Source organism: Protopterus annectens, chromosome 7.part0, assembly GCF_019279795.1.
Source record: "Protopterus annectens isolate FY-2018-M chromosome 7.part0, PAN1.0, whole genome shotgun sequence".
Classification (NCBI taxonomy): domain Eukaryota; kingdom Metazoa; phylum Chordata; order Ceratodontiformes; family Protopteridae; genus Protopterus; species Protopterus annectens.
The window spans coordinates 997,004,578-997,023,337 of NC_056739.1; positions in this window are offsets into that span (position 1 = coordinate 997,004,578).

Below are 18,760 nucleotides of genomic sequence, written 5' to 3' on the forward strand. Positions count from 1 at the left end.
TACTGTTTAGTCTGGTATTGTATGACATTGTTAGTGTTGCAGTTTCTCTGAATAATAAGGTATTACTCATCACTGTCATCCACACTGTGCTACATAATAAAACTGCCTAGGAAATCCTATATAAAAGTATTATAATTACAAGGTCAGATTGTAAAACCACAGGAGGCTTAGAGACAGAAATCAGAGAAGAAATACACAGCAATATCTATATAGCACACTCAACTGTGATGTACACTGTTTAATTTTTAGCAGACAAAGCCATGGTTCGAATCCTGGGAGTGGTAATAAGCTATATGCAGAATCATACCCCTCAACTGTACAGATTTGTCCAGAATGTACAGATAATTGGCCAATATCCACTGTCTGTTACCCTGTCCCCCTGGCAAATCAGTGTGATGATCTCTGACATTTAGGCAGCATTTAATGACATATAACTGACTGTCAGACCTGTAAATATTCAGAAAATGCATATGAAAACAAACCTGTCATTGCAGCAACTCACCAAAGGTTTATGAGAGCAATAGTCAAAATATGTCCCAGTTTCACCTGCATGTTGTCAAGACTTGCCCAGAGTGTGTGCAATAAGAGATTGAGAGGTATGTGCATAACATCAATCTGGAATATGGGAATATGCGTAGAAACAGTCAGGTAGTGTTAACAAACAATACCTCCACAGGTATACCAGGTAAGAGGTGCATACTGCAGGTAAAACACAGTTCACCTATAAAGTTGTCTACAACCATACCAGTGTCCAAGCTAAGGCCATAGGGTAGTGTAATAATACCTGTAAGGTGCAGATTACAGCACTGACTAAGAAAATATTGAGAACTACAGGGATATACAAGTTGTTAATTGACATCTTTCTCCCCCCCCACCATCTCTGCAACAATAATCTAAATGCACAACTCAATGGGTATGTGTACAATTAAATCTACTGTTGGGACATATGTCCTATTGTTTGATAAATATTGAAATTTGTTTCTATGCATGTGCCATGTTGAAATACTCGCACATTGGTGGCATGCTGCCATCAATGTACCCACATGCTGTTGTAATGGCCACTGTGGTTCCATATATGCATGTGTTCTGTTTACTATGCATCTGTTCCATATCTGGTGTTTTGGGTTAATGGGAATATTAATGCATGTTGTTATACCTAAGCCTGGAATGTGTTGACTATTACTAACCCACATATGTTTTAAAATTGAAATACCATAGCACGTTTGGGAAGGCTGGTCCCAGCGGACCCACCTCTTCCACCTCATCTGGCCGTGGCACAGGGCACCAGCATGTCTGGAGCCTACCCCAGGTCTTCCTCATCCGCTGGTTCTGCACCACCTTTGAGTGGAACCACCTCAGGGGATGGGACTCACCCCCCGGGAGTGGGCACGGACAGAAAACTGTCACCCATTGTCAGGTCCACGGTCTGGTGTGTAGTGAGCTCCACAGGGAGTTCAGAGATCATCTATGCCAGCTTGAGGGCCATGTGGCACATCTAGAGGGTCAGCCTGCCCCTCCTACCCAGCACAGCTATATTTGGGACAGTGAAGGTGCAGTAGTGACTGCCCATGGGTGGGGACCTTAGTCCCACTGTTTCCATTTGGGGGCTCATGGGCTTACGACTTCCAAATACCACTCCCAATCCAAGGTGTTTACCCCCCATGTGTCAAATACCACCCCTGTATGCTGTATTGTCTGTCTTGTCTGTTATCATACCTAACATACCTCCCCAAATATACCTACTATCCCTCCCCAACATCCCATTCTCACCTAAAATAAAAGGGCAATCTGTTGCCAAAAAAAAATCTCGCCTCTTACATAGATGTCCATTTTGCACACACGTCCACTGGATGCATGTAATCTGGTCTAATTGGCTTCACAACATATTACTGTTGTCCTCACGCCTCTCTCGGGGGTATGAGTGTCCAAATCTACCTCCAAATCAGTGTATATGCACAGCTGTTGCTGTAGAAGAAACGGGCAGCTATGGACCTTCCCTACACCCATCCTGCACATCCCTAGCTATTTTCCCTACTTTCTTTCCCTCTTTGTGCCCCTTTTTCACCACTTTCCTATCAACCCTTTTTCTTTTCTTTTAAAGAAATTAGCGCAGGGGTAAGTGGGAGTAAGCACTTTTAAGCAGCAGTAACCGGGTTTAATCATGTTTGCGCAGGGGTAAGCAATGCCTACACAGGTTACGCAATTTAGAAGCTGAATATAAGAAACTGCATCTGGAAGTTAACATTGCTTACCGTCGTGCAAACCCACACAAACCCGCTTACAACTGCTTTACAGTGCCTTAATCACTCTGTATCCAATGGCCCTTGTTCTGTCCAACAACAAAATAAACAGCCTTTGCAAGTCTCGAAACCAGGACCCTGCACACCATAGACAAAGTGATTTACCACTTTACCACTAAGCCATGTCAGATATACATAATTCTGATGTTTTTACCAACATATCATCCACCGCAGTCATTCAACCGTACAGGAAATCTATTTATGTATGTAGATGTATGTGTAAGCATATATACATATATATATATATATATATATATATATATATATATATATATATATATATAGATATATATATATATATATATATATATATGTGTGTGTGTGTGTGTGTGTATGTATACATCTATAGATATATATGTCTATATATATATATATATATATATATATATGGGTCTACTGTAAAAGACCGAAAATCCACTTGTTCCAAAACGACCAGTGGCTCATCAGTTATGCAAAAGTGCACTTAACCGAAAGTGCACTTCCTCAAAGTATGGTTCAATGGGCCGTAATGGAACACAGGTGCCAAAGCACACTACAGTGGGGAAAGGGAGTTTACATGTTTCCCCACTGTAGTGCGATCTCGGAGTTGGTATATTTAAGGTGGGAGGTGTGGGGGCACAGCCCCCCACATGGGAGGGTTCATTGAACCGATGTTCGCGAAAGTGCACTTTCGCATAACCGTGGGTCTACTATTTATTTTCAAAAAAGTGAATTTTTGATTATATACAGTAGATGTGTGTGTATACATATATATATATATATATATATATATATATATATATATATATATATATATATATATATATATACACATATATATATATATATATATATATATATATATATATATATATATATATATACACATATATATATATAAAAGAACACAACAAATACATATATGACCAAAGGCACCGTTAATGGGGGTGAGAGGGCCTAATGTAAGTACCTCTTGTAATTATTGATATCACTTCCACCACAGCCAAACAGATCTGCCTTCCAACACAATACCAACACTTGCAAGTCCCATACCCAGGACCCTACACCACATAGCCACAAGAAGTTAACAGTAATCCATCACACCTGTACGATGTCAGGATGGTAACAATAACATATCATGCAGTACAGTCTGGCTACCACAGGGAATGTACAATGTGGAAGCAATAAACATTCCAATGATACATATACACATGCACATATATGCATATATATATATATATACACACACACACACACGCATACACACACATATACATATATTGCTATGTATAGATATGTATAGGAAGATACATATTTAGAGGGTGCACAGCATATTGAACAGCCACTATTCCTACAGTTGCCACCTTTTAAAATGACAGTATATGATTCTCTCATACAAAAGACAATTATTGCATGAAACATATACCCACAGAGAAGTCAAAGGCTATGACACCACACACAGGTTTGCATACATGTGAAATGTTTATTTATGTGTTATTACAGTTGTATATGCCATGTCATATAGCTGTTAGGTGTTTGAAATACATACTAACTGAGTAATGCAACTCACAAGCAAATCATTTTATACAGTAATCCGAAAGCATGACATATGTTGCTGTCCAGGCCAAGGCCTTCAGGTAGTACAACAGTAAAGAAACACTGGGCCAGAAGATAACAATCAATCAACAGTAAGTAATGCAGATGTAGTTCAGCAGCCTCCAATTACACTCTGTACTCAATACCTAGGGGGAAAAAGAATTAAGTTGTCACAATGAAGATGTATCTGTTACATAACAATGCTTAACTTAAAACATCACTATTACTCTGACAAACAGAACAGTCTGTATGACAGCAAGCACTAGGCCACCAATGTTCCCAAGGTGAAATGTATGAAAATGTACAGCCACATACCTTAAGGTGTCTCACTACTGATATCACTCACATGTTGTAAAAGCCTAGGTTATATATGGTGCATACCCCTCCCCCATAGACTGACTTACAGGAGCATATAACAGTGTTACATACACTGACCTCTGGACTGTGCAAGAGCACATGTGTTTTGTCCAGCTGTTGCCCACATATATATGGACCCTACCCCACAATATGTGTGGGGACCACAACATCACTGAAATGATGGCATGAATGGCAGCATGCCATAATCACAGGCCACTACATAACAACCACTGACAGCATGTCATATGGACAAAGCCTGGCATATAGGTGGAGGACAGAGGCCGGAACACAGGGCCATATGTGAAATAGTGTTGTTATACACTGAGAAAGTTGATGGTGGTTTAGGATTGTTTGCAACATACCCTTATTCAGGAATATGAAGTCAGAAACACAAATAGATGTAGCCATGTACTGATAGCACTCAATAGACAGAATGCCAGTGATATATCTCAGACAAGACTTGGGTGGTGGACAGACAAAACATAAAAGGCAATCCTCTGACCATCATGTGGATAGGCCCACAGTTGAGAGCTATGCAGACAGACTGCATTCCATGCTAAACGAGTATGTACACACAAACCCTGTAACACTAGTGGTACACAATCCATATAACAACACTACTCACACTGTCTGTAGGTCTGGCACCTTATACAAATATGTAGTTGGCCTGTGTCTGCAAGTCCTCTTGTAAGAGGTATTGCTACCTGCTGTCTGTAACACTGCTGGCCGCACACATGAATGATGCCTTCCATACAGGAAAGGTAAAGGGACCACACCCACATGATTTTGGAATTTATAGTAGTGGGTTGCCATGACAGTGGTAACTGGAAGTACTACACAGTATCCTGCATGCAGGTAGCAAGTGGTGAACACTGATTGGTGCAGAGGCCATCACCTGATCATGTTCATCACCTACAAAATCCATGCTGCAATCTATTCAAAGCAGCTCAATCCCCATAGTGGAGAGAGCCAGAAAGAGAGAGAGAGAAAGGAAAAACAAACAAACAAACAAACACACATCCATCCACACAGCAAACTGTATTCAGAAGAGATGACATTCCCACAACAGGTATGTGAAGCATATATGCAAGTAATTGAATGTAGCACTTGGTCCATAATAATGGGATAGATGATGTGGAATGATTTATATATGCCATCAGTTGTTGTTGTAATGATGTCCAGCTGAACAACTGCTATGGATAATAGTGTCTGTCCCTGTGGGTAGTGGGCCATACCTGTCTACTGTGCAGATCAGTACTGACTGACAAGATGTAAGCCATCATAGTGTGTGTTGTGTACTGCAAGATATGTATATTAGTGTGACCAATAGCTGGTGGTGAAAGTAATGCCATTATGATGAATACGTAAGTTTCAGAGCCCACCACTTGCAGGACAGTCATGTTAACATGTAATGTAGCATGCACAAATGCCATACGTGAGTAATAGGCTTACCTGAAATTGGTCCCTATATATACTCACCTAATGTTAGGCTGTGTCCTCATGTGACACCTGCCTGTTTTGTAGCAAGGCAGAATGCTGCAGCTGTGCAGGAAGGAGAGTTAGAGAGTGTGGACCTGATGTCTGAATGCACCCTATATATATATAAATATATATATATATATATATATATATATGTATATATATATATATATATATATATATATATATATATATATATATATATATATATATATATATATATATATATGTATATATATATATATATATGTGTGTGTGTGTGTGTGTGTGCGTGTGTGTATATCTACATATAAAAACACATACATATTTATATAAATACATGTCTCCTACTGTTGAATGACAGTGCTGCACAATATGTGTGAGGGAACATCACACATATCAATACACACACACACACATATATATATGTATATATATATATATATATATATATATGTATATATATATATATATATATATATACAGCAGTAAGTGGGTGCAAAATGGACAGTTATGTCAGGTGTGAACCCCATGTTGGGAACATATTGCCCTTGTTGAGAAGGTGGGATTGGTAATTTGGGGAAGGATAGTAGGTATATTTGGGGAGGTAGGTTGGGTTGGAAGACAAACAAGGCAGCATACAGGGGTGGTATATGACATGTGGTGGGTAAAAACCCTGGATGGGGAATGTTGTCTGGAATGTGGAAGCCCATGAACCCCCATATGGAAACAATGGGACCAAGGTCCCCACCCATGGGCAGTCACAACATCATCTTCATGGCCCTGAAGGTGCCTGGGCTGGGGGTTGTGCAGAAGGAGCATGTGGACTCTGTGAGTGTGTACTGAGGGTCTCAAGGTGCTATAGCACATCCCCCAAGTCTCTGTGGAGCTCCCTATGCACCAGACCCTGGACTTGTCTTTGGGTGACAGGATCCTGTCTGTGTGTGCTCCCAGTGGGGGGCAAACTCCATCCCCTGAGGTGGTTCCACCTGAAGTTAATGGAGGACCAGTAGATGAGGAGGTCCCAGGGTGGGTTCCAGATATGATGTGGCCTGGTAACATGGCCAGATGATGTGGGAGAGGTGGTTCTGCTGGCAACTGTTTCCCAAGCATGCTATTGTGGCACTGTTATAGGACATATGTGGGAAGTAATAGTCCACACATTCCGGGATTATGTCTAACAGCATGCATAGATATCCCCATTAACACAAAACAACAGATATGCAGCAGTAACATAGAAAACAGAACAGAGCACATGCATATATGGAACCATAGTGGCCCTTACAATGGCATGCAGGTGAAATTGTTCGCAACAGGTCACCAATGATAGTGTTTCAACATGGAACATAACTACAAACACATAGTACAAATTGTTGTATAATACGATATATGTCCCAATGATAGTTCTTCTGTAGACATACTCGGTGAGTTGTGTGATCAGACTGTTTTTGCAGATATGGTGGGAGGGAGACAGAGATGTGTATTAACAACTATGATAACCTTGCAGTATGAGGTCCTCAGACCTGTTTCCCTCTTTATGTCTTTCAGGCAATATGTCAATGGAAAGGCTGCCTATGAACAGAGCAGAGGAGAATGATGTCATCATCATATACCTGATGCAGCACTACAACACCCTGTTTGGGCATATAGTCCATGATCTGCAAGAGAGGACCACCCTCTGGAATGATCTTATCCACAGGGTAAACAATGTCAGCCTTCATAACTGCAGTTATGAGCATGTCCGACATTGATGCACTGATCTACTCCGCCATGCCCGTCGGTGTGCTGCTGTGACCAGCTTGCAATGGGGGGGTCATACTGGCACATGTTGAGGAGCTCCTCGCCAGACTCAGGGCACCTACCCGCCCACAAACACAACAACTGGCAGAGAGCATAGTGGAGGTGGGTGCTACCTGCACAATGACAGAGGAGCGTGCAGGTAAGGCCACAGGCACATCAGTAGACCACTCTTGCGTGTCCATCCACATCTGTAGAGTTAGATCATGCATATGTGAGATGAAATATATATAGTCTGTTGCTGCCTTTTAGTAATAAACAGATGTGCATAATCTGTAGTATTGTGGGTTTGTACTGTTGATGCACTGTAATGCTGCACCCACCCTGTACCAATGCCACAGGTGTGGCTACTGACATCACATCTCTCACACAATTATGTAGGTCCCTCTGGTATACCTCCAGGGCAGCAGCCTGTAGCTGGTGAGTATGGTATTTGTTCAGGTTTGCCAATACACCAGTCATGTTATGGCCATGGTATATTTCATGCACACATTTAACACACCTACCCATAATGCATGCTGTACATGTTAACATACTGTTGCTGCTAACTGCACTGCATCACAGTGGTCACCATGATGGTGTATCTGAAAGGATGTAAGACTCCTGCAATGTAACTAACATCCAGTCATTGCAAGATGTATGCACAGAGATGAACATAATGGTGGGACAAATGGCCTACAGTAGGGACATGTCTGAAACATCACCCTTATACAGTGCTACAACAGTGTATATACCACTATTACAATGGCAACTGTTACAGATCTACACTACGGCATATCACAATACTGCATTCCACAACCCTTACAACCTGCAATGTGGTCCTAACATGAGCAATGAATGTGTAATATGGAATCCTATGTTAGGAGAGAAAATATGGGGAATACATACCTTCACAAACACTGGAAGCATATGTGTGCATACACTCCTGATAACATATTGTGGAAGCAGCTTTTGAGGTACTGACAGCATGCATTCTTCATGAGTATGGACCTTCCAGCAAGTACAGGTCCTCAATGTCACACCAATAAATGGTCTGCTGTCCAAGATGTTTGGTCATCAAATGTGCCCATTTACCTGCAGCAGAGGCAGCTATGGCTTGCACACATCTTACAAGCCATGGAATGGATCCCATACCCAACAGATGGCACCCAGGAGTTGGGCATGTAGCCATACCTCACCATTGCATATACCATGGCAAACAGTGCAGACAGTCATGCATGTGGTGAGGATGTATGGGACAGGATTAATGTAGAAAAAAAGCAGATGGCCATCCAAGACAGATGACGACACATGTTGCAAACTGGTCATGCAGGCTGCCTAGTAACATACCACAACACTGAAGAGGTTGCAGGAATGTCTAGCAAGTGCTGGCTGTGCAGTACCCATGTCAGCAATTTCCTGGACTCTGCATAAGTGTGGCCCATGGGTTAGGGTAATCAGACGGGACAGTTGTACGACAGGAAACATCAGCCAGGCCTCTCTACAGGTAGCATAAGCATAACAGCAAAGGTCCCCAAAAGGCATTGTAAGATTATGCTCAACAAGGTTTTAAGGTTGAAAGTAATTCTGCTAGAAATATGCAACATAAATAAGGTATAAAATAATGCTTGCTTAAATGTAGAAATAGAGTTTAGTAATATGTGATCAGCATCCATACTAAATGACTGTGGCTTGAAAAATAAGGAACTTGCTTAATGGACATGTTTTCATACAGAATCAGCAAAAAATGTAAAAACTGACCTCTTATGTATGCATTACATTGTCAGTAAGAGCAAAAATGTAAAAAAGAGGATGTATGCTTCCACATTGCCAGGAAAAAAGCTAATCTGCTTCTGTAAAGATGGACAACAGGAAAACAATCTGCATCATATGGCATTGTTAAGTAAGAAAGTTTGAAGTCAGCATTTGCACAAGAACAGATGTTCTCATACAAAGATCAAAATAGAATATATTCATACTGTCGGAAAAGCTAACCTCGTACAAAGAGAACATTCTTAAAACAATATCATCAAGTCAGCATCTGCAACAGGATAAACAATTCTCCAAAACAGAACCAAGAGAAAAATAGGATTTGAATTGTGTGACTAGAACAGTATAAAGAGACTATAGCAGATAACATTGTTACAGATATCGGTGCAGAAACACACACTTGTTCCAAGGTAATATTGTATTTCTCACATCATCCATGTTAAAGAAGTAAAGTAGAACAGTACCTGAAGCTGCAACGTTAGTCCGTGTGGTTTGTTATAAAAAGTTATTTGTTACTGCTCTGAGTTGGGTGCTGCAAAGTATATTCTTTTATCAGTGTACATTCTGCAAGCTTCTATGTGCAACAGACTGTAAATGCAACTATAACCAGACTTTGATTTCAGCAGAATCCAGACAGCAAGATTGAGTGTCTTAAGAAGACTTCAAATCCATCACAGTAAGCATCACAGTAACAGCACCCTGGTTTAGAACCATAAAATTAATTTTTCAGGCATACGTTGCAATGTGTACTGGTGTACCAAGACCACATTGGAAACCTACAGACAGTATCAATTAAGATACACATGCTGCACAACCAACACTTCACCCCACCTCAGGCCCACCATCCCCATCTGTACATTGCCGGTGCCAGAGTGTACACCTATATGTTTGCCATTCATTAGCAGAGACTAGGCTGATACACATGGTGTTCAGTGTTTGGGACACTGCATAATGACACACATGTGTAAGCCATAGTTGTCAAGCATCTGCAAAAAGGCTGAGGCTGGGGAGGGGGTGTCATCATGAAACACAATAGTGCACTGAAGCAGAGATCCAAAGGATGCTAGGAATGGCTGTGTCTACACACAGTCAAGGTCAGGAACTGTGGCAAAAATAACCATGTCTCTACAGCAATAGTGACAGCACTGTGTGACCTCCAAGGTATGTGCTCATAAGTTGACCTTGCAATCATGCAGAGTTGGGGGACATTTGTAGGGTAGACTGACCAAATACTGGCAAATGCAGATGGCCCATGCTAGTATATCTCTGCCAGAAATAGTGACTGCTGTAGTACACATAACAGTAGGTGCAACAAACCATCATGATAAGGGCATGTACACATATGCACCCACAAATTGTATGCATCTCAGTCAGTATCTGCACAGCTAACACATTTGTTTGACACTGCATTTAATTGCACAGGTCATATGCCACATATCAGGTTCGTGTAATGTTAACATATGCTCTGTAATGTGGCCCCATGGCATATCAAGGAAGAGGGTGCCATATCAATAAGAGTGTGTACACTCCCCATAGCCACAGTATGGTTTGAAGGTTGTCAGTGTAATTGTATTTTATTGGACATACATGCACCGCTGATGATGAGATCTGTAAATCGGACATCAGGCATTCACAAATGACATCTGTCCACATATCATCCCAGTTAAGTGTCGGACAAACACATAGGGGCTATGAGCAGCAGAGCAAACATAACTGACACACATATACACATTCAGCAATGGTGTGTACACCTGTGAGGTATGGTGCACAGTACATGCCAGGGTGCCAAACAGGTGCACAGCAATACTGTGTACATGGGTGCAGTGTATTCCAGGGGAAGGGTCATCACCTACTAACACAAACCATGCATCACAGAGATGTATAATGTTGCTAGCAGGGATTGACTATAGCTGCACTGCATGCTGTTGAGTGCCATATGTCATGTATGTTGACAGATGGGTAATGAGAAGTCTGTGTGTAATATCGTTGTGCAACCTCACCTGTCAGTGTGTGTGTGTGTGTGGGGGGGGTTAATTTGTCTGTAAGTGCTATCTGGTGGAGTGGAGGGGGTTGATGTATGTAGGATGCATGTGTGTGTGTGTGTGTGTGTGTGTGTGTGTGTGTGTGTGTGTGTGTGTGTGTGTGTGTGTGTGCATGTGTGCATGTGTGCGTGTGTGTGTATGTGTGCGTGTTTGTGTGTGTGCCCATGTATGCACATGTGTGAGTGTGGGGTTATTCATACCTCGCAACTTCCCTTTGAAATCGTGCAGTACATAGACATGGACAGACACATGAGACACCAGGAATACTTTTCAGACATGCAATCTCAGGACAGCTGATAGTATAATAATGTTGGTAGCATGAAACATGCATTGGGAGGGAAAACTAGACACCAGAGATACTGTTTTAATTGCAATCAGCAGAAAGGTGAAAGAATACCCACGTATGCAGCACTACAGAAGCATTGGGGAATTACTAGACAACACCAGAGAGTGTTTCCAAATATTACTGTAGTCCACATAAAACGTTAATAGAGCAACATATCTTGCATCTACTGATTAATAGTTATGTATGACACTCCAGTGCTTGACATTATTGAGTGACTCTAGTAGCCCATAATATATGGTGGCCATGCTCAAGATGTAAGATGTCTGGACAAAACCAGGGTGAACATTGGATGACATCAGGGAGTCTTTGAAAAAATTACTCCAATCAAGTCAGAGGTAATGGAGTAACAGCTCATGTTTTGTGATCACTTTTCTAGGCAATTAGATAGAATGATAAGTTAATGATTGGTATTAATTGACTGTAATTATTCAAGACTGATGTAGGATGAGGAACTTAAGAGAAAACACTAGGGACAGTCTGTAAACTCAGGGACAGGTAAGCAGTATGGTGAAATGCCAGGGTGTGTGTGTGTGTGTGTGTGTGTGTGTGTGTGTGTGTGTGTGTGTGTGTGTGTGTGTGTGTGTGTGTGTGTGTGTGCATGTGTTTGTGTGTGTGTACTGTTAAGCAATGATGTACAGGTCTTAAAGTGCATTTCTTGTTTTTCCCTCACAGGTGGCGAGGTGGGTCAAGGTCCCTCCTGCAGGCAATCTGATGTTGGTATCCATACAGACACTGAAAATGATGATAGGTGTGTTGAGGCACAGGCGGGGTTGTCAGGGGCTGAAGCTGCACCATTGTTTGACATCCCGCTGTTATCCACCCCATCCCCGCACACAGTCACAATGCCTATACATACCCCATCACCAGTGGTCATAGCAGAGGGACAGTTGGTGGTTGGTGGCATGTGACAGGACAGTGTGGTATCTATGTCACATGTGTCTGGACACAGTAGCCATAGCCGGATGTCAGGCAGGGTACCACATAGGCAGGTATACTAGGGTGCTCATTGGAGGGCTGCTGGTCATCATGCTCCTGGCAGAAGTGCCACATCTGGTACCACCAGATGCATGTTTCAGGCTGTCATGGAGGCGCAGGGACATATGGAATGGCACAACAGGCAGGATCTGAGACCGCAGAGGGCTACTCATACAGCTGTTACTGACAACATCCGTGATCTTGCAGGTGCCCTCCGTTATTTTTCAGAGGTCATGGATAGACAGTTGGGTGAGATAGTGGGAATCCTTGACCATGGAATGTCCATGCTTGAGCATGTGGTGGGAGTGGTGCGCCGGCCATATGGACATAGACCAGCAACACCAGCAGCTGGAGGTCAATGTGGTCATGCAAGAACACCAAGCCACTCCCATAGGGGCAGTACCAGCCCCAGCACTGCAGGGGGGGTAGTCCACACCACACCACAGCAGGCCATGTGCACATGGCCCTGGCCAGTCGCAGGAGGGACCTGGATCCAGCGGACATATGTCATCATCAGGGGAGAGTACCATATCATGGCTTGTACCTGGTGATGCTCATGGAACCCCTGGCAGGCACAGTTCTCATGTCTGTGGCCAGAGACGGTGAACTGCACACCCTGCCAGGTATGGTCTGCAGCTGTCCAACAAACACCTGTATAGGGAAGCCACATGGCAGAACTGGGTGCATGCATACTCACACACAATACAAACACAGCTAGGGCAACCCCATACCTACAAACACCACATCACCACGGCCATATCAATAATTAAACCCCCTTACTCACACACATGGTGTCAAATGTATGGCTCAGCCTAGGTCTCTGGAAAACCAACAATACACCCTGTGCATATGATGATGCCTGTGCCAGCTCCCTGTCATCCATAACATTGATGCGGGGACAAGCACACGGTGACTGTACTATGGTGTACCAATGTAATGCTGTGTAACATGTTGTCAGCAGTAAAGTTTAATGCTTACATGTCAGGAAGTTTAGCTGTCCAGCCATGACGTAATATAGCTGTTATCAACACTGAGTGATTGTGGTCTCCATAATGTATTCCGTTTGTCTTGTAGGTGTCCATGTGTAAGCAGGAGGATGGTTTGCTGTTGTGTACTACAAGGGTTATGACACTGTGGTGACATCTTGGCTGTGCCATATCCTGGGTACAGGTGAACACATGTCACAGGTCTGCATAACAGTTACTGCAAGTGCCACATGGCTGATAGGTCTGGGGGTGGTGTATACAGATGAGTGCATGGTGGCTGCTGTCAGCAGCCCTTCTACAGTGGACAATGGTAAGTGTACTGGGAGGTACACACCAAATGTTTGTGTATAACACACACAGAGGCTTGGTGTTGATGCAATACACAGAGAATACTGCACACGTGTATGTATCTTCCTGTGCAAGGAACACATTGTAGCCTACGTAATTCCACCAAGACTGAATAGGCACAACAACACATTGGGAAATAGGCAGTCCCCTAGTTCAATGTCATTGACGATGGTACTGGCAGGGTATATGTCCCCTTCCCCAATGTAGTGCAATCCTCAACTCGGTAAGCATAAGTGCGCTGGTGTGAGTGACACAGCCCTACCCTTTGGAGGGTGAGAGGTGCTGTAGAACTGCAGACAGTGTGATAGACAACTACTTATCCTGTTAACATGAACTGTACAGTATTACGCCCAGCTAAGCTGGGGGATACACTCAACAGTAACTGCAATGATGGTGGCTGTGTCCAGAAGAGTCACACCCAGCTATATATACCAACCTCAGTATCGCTGTACACCTATACAGTGGGGAAGAGGGCATTTACACATCTACCACTAGTTGTGATGGAATGTATTTCCATAGGATGATACCTGTGAAATGTTAACATATACCAGGCAGTTCTCGGACAGATGACCTCCTGGGATGTGTATATTCTGCAAACGGAAGTAGATTCCTTCACATACACACACACTCTTACTTGGCAACACTGGGACTAGAACCCCTATCTAGATATGTAGTGCTACTAATGTGTGTGGCCTTAATTACATACACCACACAGATTTAAGGATGAGGTGTGTTCCAGGTTACATGTTACATGAAGAAGTTCCCCAGGCCTGTACAGTACGGTAATGGGGGATGTACTGGTTGTTTATGGACAATACATAGTGTGACATGCTGTCATATACACATTGACAAACACATAACAGCCAGACACACATCTGAGAGACCTGGGCTTATCAGTGCTAACTACCTTGCCAGTGTGTCCGTTGTGTTACAGATAAGTTGCACACAGCACATGCATGACTGGGCTGGATAGTGTTTCAGTTACCGGTATAGTTGATGGTGACAGTGGTTCCCATACAGTGGAACACGGGACATGTAACGGGGGTACCATGGTGTAAAGACAGTATACCCAGCATCCACACCCCACAGTGGATATTGTACTCACTGAAACCCATGATAAGACTCTGACATACCCACCATCACACATTGACCAGGACTGCAATACAACCCCTTGTCTATCCCAAGAGTGCTACTACAGGGATATGCATCTAATGCACATGCCACAGGCATAGTAGAGTGATGCGTTGTCATGGCTCTCCTATGGTCAGCAACATCAATATCCCTAATACTGTGTGGCAAGGTGTTTTGTATTAGGAGAATGTGGCCTCAGAATGCTGTTCCCTACAAATATACATACATGCACACATACACACACTTGGCAGAACTCAGTGGGTATCCCATGCCTATCAACCCATTTGTACAACAGTGTTTATTTATTTTTATTTTATTTTACATTTGTTGACCGGGAAAGTCCGACTGGAATCATGTCCATTTTCAGCGGAGGCCCGGGGAGATAAGCTCCAACAGAATACAAGAATAATAGCGATCAAGTAAAAGAACATTGATTATACATAAAATTATTAGGTAATATTGTAGTTAAGAAAAGGAAAACAGTTAGAAGTACATTCTGAACAATCAGTATTACAAATTTTCAATTTTGAGGGTGGTATTAGATTACAAAAAGGAAAACACAAATTAGATAACTAAAATTACATGCATTATTTAAAGTTAGTCAGGTTTGTCACAGTGGCATATCCATTTTTGTTCCAGGTGTTGTTTGACAGAGGCTTTGAATTGGTCTGGGGAGGAGAGCTTGGCAATGGCATCTGGAAGTTTGTTCCAGGTTCTACTTACAGAATTTGCAAATAGGGCCATGAAAGCCGCGTTGTTAATTTTAGTTGTTTGGATTTGTAACTTATTGGATGAGCGGAGCAGTCTTGAATTATTACGGGGGAAGATGTGGTGACTAAGGGCTGGAGTGTTAATTGGGTTCTTTAGGATTTTATTAGCCAATATTAGCAGGTTATACTTGACAAGATTGGGAAATTCCAACCATCCAAGTAGTTTGAGGTTAATGCAGTGGTGGGTTCTGAAAGGAGAACCCGTAGCAAACCTAGCGATGTGATTATAGCAGGCTGTAAGTTTGTTAAGTTCAGATTTACTTATATTTTCTAGAAGTGGGGAAGCATATAGGAGGGTGGATAGTAGATGCGAGTGTGCAATGGTTATTTTAGCTATGGGATGAGGATGGTTTTTACTCTATAGAGTGAACCGAGTTTTTTGTTAATGGTTTTGATTGTCTGGCTTACATGGAGGTCAAATTTTAAGTAATTATCAATAGTGACACCTAGCAATTTGGTATTGGGGTCAGGGGAGATGACTGTCCCATCATTAGCTTGAATGGTAAAGGAGAAGGGTATGGACCTTTGGGTTGGTGGAAATATGAGCATTTTGTTTTTTTTGGGATTTAGTAGTAGGCGACGTTTGGATAGCCAGTTTTCTACCATAGTAAAAGTAGCCTGGGTATCCCGTTTTAGATCATCTGGAGATGTAGCTGAGCAGATTAAAGTGGAATCATCAGCATACTGGATACAGCTGGTGTTTGGTATGATGGAAGGAAGATCATTAATAAAGATGGAAAACAATAGTGGTCCTAGTATGGAGCCTTGTGGAACTCCGATAGTATTGGGTAAGAGCTCTGAGAGCTTATTCTGCCAGATGACTGCTTGTTGCCTGTCATTGAGATAGGATTTAACCCATAGAAGGGCACTGGGATGTAGTCTGAGATTCTGCAGGGTTGAAATCATAAGTTGATGGTCCACCATGTCAAAGGCCTTGGAAAGGTCTAGGAAGAGGGCAGACGAGGTGTGATTATTGTTGCAGTTATCATTAATAGTGTTAGTGAAGGATAATAGGGCAGAGGTAGTACTATGATGTGGTCGAAAGCCGTGTTGGGTATTAGCCATCAGGTCATTCTGGACTAGATGTTGCATAAGTTGTTTATGTATGCATTTCTCCATTATCTTAGCTAGTGGGGAGAGTATGGCTATGGGTCTGTAGTTGGAGTATTCAGTAGAGGGACCTCCTTTATGTAATGGAATGACATAAGATGATTTCCAGATATTGGGCACTTTGGCTTCGGAAATGGTTCAGTTGATTAGGATAGAGATTGGAAAGGCAATAGCATCAGCCGTCATTTGTAGATATTCAGCTGGGAGTTGGTCTGCGGATAGGGTGGTGGGTTTTAGTTTTTTGAGAAGCTTGCATATAAAGGAGGTTGGTACAGGCTGAAAGCAAAATAGGTTTTGGTTACTAGAGTTGTAGTTTTTTTCATCAAGGGAACTTTGAGGTATTTGGCTGGCAAGAGCTTGAATAGTTTCAGTAAAGAAGTGATTGAAGCTGTCTGCAACCTGTTCAGGGGTCTTATTTGATTTGGTAGTTGGGTTAGGTGTTGATGTTTTACCTGGATACAGTAATTTGTTGATCCCAGCCCAAAATTTTTGAGGATTTTTCTGATTATTCATCTGTAGCCTACTGTAGTAGTCTTTTTTATCCAGTAGTACAAGTCTTTTTGTTTCATTCTGTGCATGTCTATATTTATTATGATCCTGGGGATTTTTGGTAGTTCGCCAGGTGGCCCATAGTTTATTTCTACTATACATTTTTGTTCTTGTTTCTTTGGAAAGCCAAGGAACATTGTTTCCTTTTAATCTTTTTAGGCAGGCAGGAGCATGTAGGTCTAGGATTTCGATAAATTTGTTGTTAAAGTAAGTTACAGCTTCCTCTAAGGTGAGATGCTTTAGTATAGTCCAGTTGCAGGATTTAAGTTCCAATTGAAGTTTAGCAGGATCAAGGTCTCTTTTGCTTCTAACCTTCCTGAGCAAGGGTAGTTGTGGGGTATTAGCTTTTTGTTTAATTATATAGGTTAGGAGATGATCACTTAGATCGTCTGGGAGGGTGCCTGCAGTATACATTAGGGGGTTACTATTTACAAGTATCCAGTCCAGTATACTCTCTTTATGGGACCGTTTGTCAATTCTGGTAGGGGTGGCTATTGTTTGAGTGAATTCATGAAGGTTAATATGAATGGAGGGGGATTTTGATGAACAGGAGCCCCAGTCTACATTAAAGTCTCCCAGAACTAGGGTTTATTGGGTATACTGAGAGGATAGCCAGTGAAGGGTATCCTCTAGTGTAGCTACATTATTTCCTGGGGGAATGTACATACAGATGATATTAATGCTTTTACTTTTGTTCAGATGGAATTTGGTAGCTAATATTTCAGAGTTGTTGATCTGGGGTGGTTGGATAGTTTCAATAGTTACGTTTAGTTCAGATTTATAGAGGATGGCTACACCCCCCCCCTTTCCCCGTGGCCCGATCTAGTCTATGCAGGTTATAGCCAGGTGGAAGAATTTCATTATCAGTGGTAGATGGTTTTAACCAGGTTTCAGATAGACATAATATCTCAGGGGAATAGACATCTAAAGGGCATGAAGTTCATGTATTTTTTTGTTTATACTTCTTATATTAAGATGGCAAATCAAGAGGGAGTTGGTGGGTCTACTGATTATATTTTTGTTATAGCTATCTCTATTAGATGGTGGGTTAAGGGTAATAGGGCCAGGATTGGGGTGGATATCTCCACAGATTATAAGGTTTAGTCTGTACTGTATAATGATACACATAAGTTTACTTAAAATTTTATCAAAAAGTTTGGCTTTAGGACTGGTGTGGTGTGGGTTGATAGTCTGTTGGATAACAAATGAGGATAAGTATTGTCTTGTTTTGGTGTCATGGTTTAATATATATCTAAAAAAGGCTGTT